The sequence below is a fragment of the Gekko japonicus genome, unplaced genomic scaffold (genome assembly GCF_001447785.1).
Source record: "Gekko japonicus isolate JY-2015 unplaced genomic scaffold, Gekko_japonicus_V1.1 scaffold292, whole genome shotgun sequence".
Lineage (NCBI taxonomy): Eukaryota > Metazoa > Chordata > Lepidosauria > Squamata > Gekkonidae > Gekko > Gekko japonicus.
Window position 1 is genome coordinate 289,825 of NW_015173131.1, and position 8,235 is coordinate 298,059.

Here is an 8,235-nt window from a genome sequence, read left to right on the forward strand (position 1 = left end):
AATCACTCCATAGCCCCAGGCCCCAACCAGACTTCCTGGTGCCCACTATCATAACATGGATAAATCACCAAAAGATGTAAGGCACTCTTTTTTTTCTTCTGACACCAGGCTGTAAAGTCATAAATCTTTCATTAAACATATAGCAACAGTATAGCAGAAAGAATAGGAGAAGGCACTAGCTACAAGACAGATGTTTTCATTTTCTATCTAATACTCCCTCTACTAAATCTTCTATTAGTACTACTTTCAAGGCCCAATTAACAGAGCGGAACGGCTGTTACAACTGGAGGCTTAGATAAGGAAGGAATGCCTGTCTACTCAGCTTACATCCCAATTTCCAGGCCGCTTCATTGGCAGCCTAATTCGGGGCCTGTGAAGGGGATACAAGTGGCTAGGCAGCAAGCAAAATGCCTAAATCTCTAATTACTTATAATATCACGAAACCAAATTAAGACTCCATCTTCAAGTTCCACACTTATCTCCCCGTTACTTATGCATCTTGACTCTAACTAGCCCTTCCTGGCAACTAACCCCCACCCCCCCAGCCCTCTCTCTACCTTGAGGAAAAGGCTTGAGGGAAACTGTTTCAATGTATCTGGAAAAGTGCACCTGCACATGAAAGCTTTTACCCAGAATTAAGGCTTGTTGGTCTTAAAGGTGCCACTGGCCTCAAACTTTGTTCTAAAGCAACTGACACCACTCTTCCCTCTTCCTCCATTTTATCCTTACAACAACAACCCTGTGAGGGAGGTTAGGACGAGAGCCCAAGATCCCCCCAGCAAGCTTTATTTATTTATTTATTACATTTATAGCCCTCCCTCCCTGCAAGCGGGTTCAGGGCGGCTCACATTGCTTGGCCAGTGTGCTTTCATGGCAGAGCAGAGATTCAAACCTGGTTCTCTGAGATCCTAATCTAGCACCCTAACCACTGCACCATGCTGGCATGTAAGAGCTGCTCTCTCTATATGAACTAATTGAAAAGCTTAAGGATAAGTGAGAGCTTTACACGTACATTATGGGACTTTAGGTTAAGCAGCACACATCTGGGCAAAGGAAATTTGGAGTGGGGCAGGAACCCAAACCGTTGCATCCTGTGATATCAGTGTAGTGTCTCAGTTACACTAGTCACACAGTCCCTTAGCACTCTACCACAAACTGTGCAAAGGGGGTCCAACCAGGGCTATTTTGGGGCAGGAACACACAGGAACGGAGTTCTGGCTGGCTCCCAAACTGGCCATGCCTAGCAGGAACTCATTAGCATAATAGACCACACCCAACAGCAGGAACTCATTAGCATAATAGACCACACCCAACAGCAGGAACTCATTAGCATAATAGACCACACCCAACAGCAGGAACTCATTAGCATAATAGACCACACCCAACAGCAGGAACTCATTAGCATAATAGACCACACCCAACAGCAGGAACTCATTAGCATAATAGACCACACCCAACAGCAGGAACTCATTAGCATAATAGACCACACCCAACAGCAGGAACTCATTAGGACTGGCTACATTAGGAGTGTGTGGCCTAACATACAAAGGAGTTCCTGCTACAAAAAAAAAGCCCTGGGTCCAACCATGGGGGAGGGGGGAGCTGATGGGTACAGTCACTACCAGGTCCAAGGGGGCCTGGCTTGGCTGCAAGCTCATCAGCACAGGGGCGGGTTTAGTATTATATATGCAGCAGGGACAGCCTGAGCTCAAATACCTGTTCTGCCATGGAGTTCATTAGGTGACCTTGGAACAGTCAGACCCTGTCCAGCCTAACCTATTTTCTTTCCTGACTCAGAGGTTGTGTTAATGAAAGGAGTTTTTATTGGGCCCACAGGAACAATGATTGGGACCTGTGTGGAAAGACATAGGCTTGGATGCTATGAACCAGTTCAGCCTCCGTCGCAGAGCCACCCTTCCTCTTCCTCTAAAACAGTCCCCCCCCCAAGCCTTTTGAGGCTGTGGGCCCCTTTGGAATTCCGAGACAGGGTGGTGGCTGCAACCACAAGAGGCTGCCACGAGAGGTGGAGTCAGGGAGTGAGATCATGAATAACTCTTAAGAGTAACTCCTCAATGTCTCAGGCAGCCCCGTAGCTAGGGATTTTTTGGGGAGGGGGCCTCAGGCGGACAGAAGCTAATTAAAGCAAAGTTAATTACATTAATTCAATTTGGGACCAGCCTGGGAGGGAGGGCCCCCGGAAGAAATGCTAGGGGGCTGGGCCCCATGGCCCCACATTAGCTACGGGCCTGGTTTCAAGAAAAAGTTATGTTTAACAGGGTGCTTTTTAAAATGAGCATTTGGTTTTTAAAAAAAGTTTTTTGCATACACACCTTTTATCTTCAGGTACACAGTGAAGATCCTTGTACTGTGGTAGCAGCAGCTGCCAATACAACTTTTTAAAAATCTGCCCAGCCAATCAGAAACCCTTCTGGGCAAAAGTCCCAACTGGCTCCACCCACATTCTATAAACACCTGGTGGGCTCCAGGAAAGGTGTCTGTGGGTGGAATTATGCCAATGGGCACCGCCACCAGGTTTTACAACCCTGCTCCAAAACTTTCATTTGCACAAGATCAATGGATTTCAATGGGCCCTTGAGAAAACAGAAGTTTTAGTAAAAGAGAAAGCGTGCTCTGTGGCAGAAACTTCCTAGTGTATGTACACTCTAAACTTGTTTATAGGATTCAAGCCATAGCAAGTATGGCCAGGGACCTTATGGCCAGGGACCTATGTAGCTAAAGGACTGCCTTTCCCCATACATTCCCCAGCGAGCACTGCGATCGGGTACTCAAAATCGCCTGGTCCTCCCAGGCCCTAGAAAAGCCAGGCTTGCAGCAACAACGGCCAGGGCCTTTTCGGTGGCAGCTCCATACTGGTGGAATGAGCTCCCGGAAGACATCAGGGCCCAGTGGGACCTTTTACAGTTCCGCAGGGCCTGTAAAACCGAGCTCTTCCACCAGGCACTTGATTAAGGAGCCGCCGCAACCATCTGAGGCCCTAGTCCCAATACCATCAATATCTTAATAACACCAATAATATAATTAACATCATTGAATAGCCTGTGCCTTCCTGACATGACCCAGACCATGCGCTAATTGATTGTGGACTCCGCCATGTTGTATGCCATTGCTAGTACTTTATGTATTATTTTTAGATTTACTTTATTGTAATTTTATATGAGAAATTGTTTTATCGGTAATAACGCTGTGAGCCGCCCTGAGCCTGCTGCAGCGGGGAGGGCGGGATAGAAGCCAAATAAAATAAAATAAAATAAGTACACCATTGTGCTATGATATTCAATATGAAGTTTTACTTTATCACAATGGAGAATATCTACAGTTCTTTATCTTATGCAAAATGGAAATTGGGATTTCTTTTCGAGTTTTACAGACCACAGTGAAAGGAAAAAAACATGCTCATTAAAACTTAATGGTAGTGACGGGGTTCTGGGACTTAGACAACATCTGCTGTCCTACTCTGGCATTGTATTTTCTGCTCTGTCTGATCCATCGGGGTGTGTGTGGGGGGGAACTGTAACAAGCACAGCAACATATAATCTGGGAAGCTGCTGAAAAACAAGACTGAAATTCCACACCAAAAACAATGTTTTAATTCTGTGTTTAAGGCTGCAGTACTAGAGACACTTTCCTCGATGTAAGCTCCATTGAATAACATGAAACTTACTTCTGAGAAAACCCGCTTAGTTTTGCTCCGTGTGGGCTGATTTAGTATTAGCATTTTGGGCTGGGCTGGCAACAATGACTGATTTTTAAAAATTAACATAGAGGTATGCCGTCAGTCACATTCGATGTATAATATAACTGGTGTCTAAGTGGATTTACATGAGTAGCCATGTTCAATCTGAAGCAACAGAACAAAGTTTGAGTCCAGTGGCACCTTTAAGACCAACAAAGTTTAATTCTGGGTATAAACTTTCGTGTGCATGCTTATATCCAGAATTAAACAACATTGTTGTCTTGAAGGTGCCACTGGACTCAATATTTGTTCTGGTGTCTAAGTGGATAGCATACTGTGAATACAGTCTTGCCATGGTGCCAGACACAATTGTCACTGAATATGAACAAGGTGTCTATAATGAATTAGGCTTGTTGTATTAGTAAAGGGTCTCAAAAACGTATTGACATCTCTGACAGAGGACTACAGCTTTTCTTTCAGCATGGTTGCTATAGTGTTGACCGTACTGCTGTGGCACAGAGATAGCAATATTTTTTATTTTATTTTTGCTCCCCAATGGGGAATTTTTAATTGCATTTTTAATTAAAACTACAAACTATAACAGAAATAAGGGAGGGGACTACATTTAAGGGGATAAAGAAAAGATACCCACTACTGACTAAAAACCCAAGAGAGGAGATCTTCTAATCAGCTTGAATACACATCTAGTCTTAATCATATTAATCTCATTACAAACTGAGTCACATATTCTGTTAACTTTTCCCACATCTTAAATTTAACTGATATAAGGAAATACCCCAAAGCATCTCAATTCAGAATTTTTCAAAGGCACAATTCAGAGTCCTTCAGCCTTCACTTCTTCTTGTCCAGTCTCTTACGCAACTTATAAGGACTTTTAGGAGTTGCTACCCCTTTCTCTGACAGAGAGTCCTCTCCGGAAGAACCCGAATCCAGCTCGCCACTGGACTTGCTGTCCCCTTCTTTTTCTTCCTCCTCTGGCCCTCCCAGCTGGACTCTTAAAAATTCTCTCACTTTCAGAACAGAGTCAATATTTTCTTTTTTATCCTTAATTTTGAAGGTGATGCCTTCTGGAATTAGCCATTTATATCCAATTGAATTTGTTTGAAGAAAAAGAACAAGGTCTTTATATTTCTTTCTCCGCTGTCTTATTTCAAATGGAATATCCTTCAGTACTCTGATAACACTCTCCCGAGCTCTCAGGGGTGCTCCAGATACTGCTTTCAGGATTGCATCCCTTACATGCCTCTTTGAGAATCTTACGACAATTTCCCCAGGCAGATTATTTTTCTTTATATATCCTGAATATGACCTGTAGGCCACATCCATTTCGCTTAACAAAAATTCCTTCATTTGGTCCAGCAGGTGGCACATGGAGTCTGCCAAAGTCTTTGCCGGCTCGTTGGCTCCTTCCGGTTTTGGGCTCTCAGTTACTTTCGATTTCAAATGCTTCTCTTTCTCCGTCCTCTTCCCCGCCATCTTTTTCGCTTTGTTTACTTTCGCAAACTTTTTGAAAGTCTCTGAATATGCGCTTAAACGCCCACACTCGCCTTGGTAAGTACTCCTTAGCAGTTTTAACCGTTTATGCTTCCGCTCCCCCCCTCAATTGCTCTAAAGTCTATGCACTTGGGAGGCATCCCTCCCCCGCTCACCTTATCTTCTGTTCTGTGGGGTGGGGGTGGGGAGCTTCTTTTCTTTTTAATCAATGCTTAAACGACTCACGTACATAATCGGTCCACGGACCTCATTTACACTTCATTTCTAACACTCGATCTCCTGCGCTTGCCCCGGTCAGCGTCACTTAGTCCATTAGGTCTCTCAGCACGAAGAACCGTCAGAGCAGAGAGGTGCCTCAATTCTCCAGCATTACGCTGTCGAAGAGGCAACCTCTCAAAAGCTCCATGGCCAGGGTCCCTTCAGCCAGGTCCCTGGGGGAGTAGTAAGCCTGCACACCCGCTTCTTCGGCTGGAGCGCAGCTTCATCACCGGGGAAGTTTGGGAGATGAGTCTGCTAGCGTTCTGCCATCAACCGGCAGGCCAGAGATAGCAATATTGACATTGTCAGCCACCAGCATCTTAGTGGTTTCCATAGAAGCAGTGTGGTTGCTATGGTATGAATTTGGCTGTCAGTTCCATGCCTATTTTGTTTTAGGAATTTAATAATTCAAACCATGTGAGTGGTCTCCTACAGGTTGTTAGCTTAGCTCATTCCTCAACACTCATAGAACAGAACAAAGTCTGGATCCAGTGGCATCTTTAAGACCAACAAAGTTTTATTCTGGGTATAAGCTTTCATGTACAAGCACACTTCTTCAGATACATTGAAAAAGAGCCAACAACCATTACAAACAGGTAGCGGGTGAGGAGGCTGTTGCCAGGAAGGGCCAATTAGAGCTAAAATTGGATTAAAACAATTGGTAAAATCTGTGAATAGCGGCAGATTAGCATACAGATACAGTATAATAAAGGTTTACAAAGAGTTGTGAGAAGAAGAAGAAGAAGAAGAGATTGGATTTATATCCCGCCCTTCACTACCCAAAGGTGTCTCAGAGCGGCTTACAAACTCCTTTCCCTTCCCCTCCCCACAACAGACACCCTGTGAGGTGGGTGGGGCTGAGAGAACTCTGACACAAACTGCTCTTTTTCAAGGACAGCTGTGCCAGAGCTTGTGACTGACCCAAGGTCACATCAGCAGGTGCAAGTGGAGGAGTGGGGAATCAAACCCGGTTCTCCCAGATTAGAGTCCACACACTTAACCATGTGTAGTGAGATAAGAAACTGATGCTTCTGTTAAGCCATGGGGGTTCCATCGTCCTGTAACATAACTCAGCAATCTCTTCTAGTCTGTTTCTGATTTTTTTTTTTGCAACAATGCTACTTTGAGGCTCCCATTGAGTGCTCTGGAAGGTTATTCTCCTGCAGGTTTCTCAGTTTTGTGATCCTTGGTGTCAGATTTGTGTCCATTTATCCTTTGGCATAGGGTTTGACCCGTTTGCCCTAAGCAGAGGACGGAAGGGCATTGTCGGCATCTAATGACATATACAATGTTAGAAGATGAGCGAGTGAATGAGCCTGAGATGGTATACTTAACATTGTTAGGTCCAATGATTGTGTTATCTGGGTGTATGCAGCAGCAAGTTAGTATCTGGGTTTAGTGCAAGCTCTGGTAACAGTGTCCATGTTCAAATTAGATGTTGTCAGGGGTCATTTCGTAGAAAAAGAGACTCATTAGCATAACTCATTAGCATATGCCACACCCCCTGACATCACCGGAAGTGTGTCCTCCCCACAGCCGGCGGCGACCTCCAGCGGGCACCAGCAGGGAGCTCCAGGCCCTGCCCTCCCGCACCTCACCCGGGGGGATGGCGTCCCCCCCCCAAATGACCCCTGGATGTTGTATTATTGTGAGGAATTGTTTGAGATTAGGAGGGCTGTCTGTACTCAAGAAAAGGTTTGCCCTCCAGTATTTGTGAAAGATTCAAACTTTGTTCTATTGCTTCAGACCAACATGGCTATCCACTTGAACATGTCATTATCTAGCAGCAGGCCCATAGCCAGGATTTGTTGTTGTTGGGGGCATTTAAATTCCTTTGGGGACAGCTAACTTAATGTTAATTTAATCAAAGTTAATTAAGATGGGTAGCCATGTTAGTCCGTCTGTAGCAGAAGAAAAGACCAAGGGGGCTTCCGGTCGAGCTAAGATGGAGGACTGACGCACTTTCACTTTTGTGCGAAGTGGGCGACGGCCGCTTTCGACAGTTTGGGCAGTTTCTAGCCCAACGCATGCCCCCCCAGGGGGGGGGGGGGACAAGCAGGCAGCAGCGCCTAAGAGGGAGTGTTAGGTTGGCGTGATTCCGCTTCGGAAGCGGAATCAGGCTTTGATCTCCTCCCGCGAAGAAGGCAATTGCCGAGCAACTCTCCAGCAGCCGTTCGAGCCGGTGTACCGGTTTAAATTCTCCATCAGCCGACCTCTTGAAGATGGGCAACAACAGTGAGTGAAAAGAAGCAATGCGAAACCCGTTTTGATCGTGTAGATAACAATAAACGTGCCGCTTACCTGAACTGTGATAAAAAACAAATTGAATTAAGCGGTTGAGCGGATAAAGAATTAATATTCCCAGAACTCTGATTCCGGCAAAGAAATAGTTGATTGAAGGCTATAAAATAGCAAAAAAACATATTGTTTAACATTCCTGCGGTGAGATCGGAGATGTGCACGCAGCAGAAAAACTGAAACTGACGAACAGTATCGCGGGAAGAGTTAGGTTGGTGTAACCAGCAAAGTATTCCGAGTGGGCTGAACAGGAAGACGACATCCTAGAAGGGTAACAACCAACAGGAAGAAACTCGGACTTTTAAGCGCAAATAGATGCATTTGGACACTAGAAAGTTTATCTTCTAGAAGAAACAACTCGTTGTGTAAATTTGTGCACCGCAGAGAAATTGCCAAAACGGAGACTAGAAGGGCACCGAAAAGAGCCAATTCTGACCCTGACGTTCAACCAGTTGTGAGATCAAGGACAG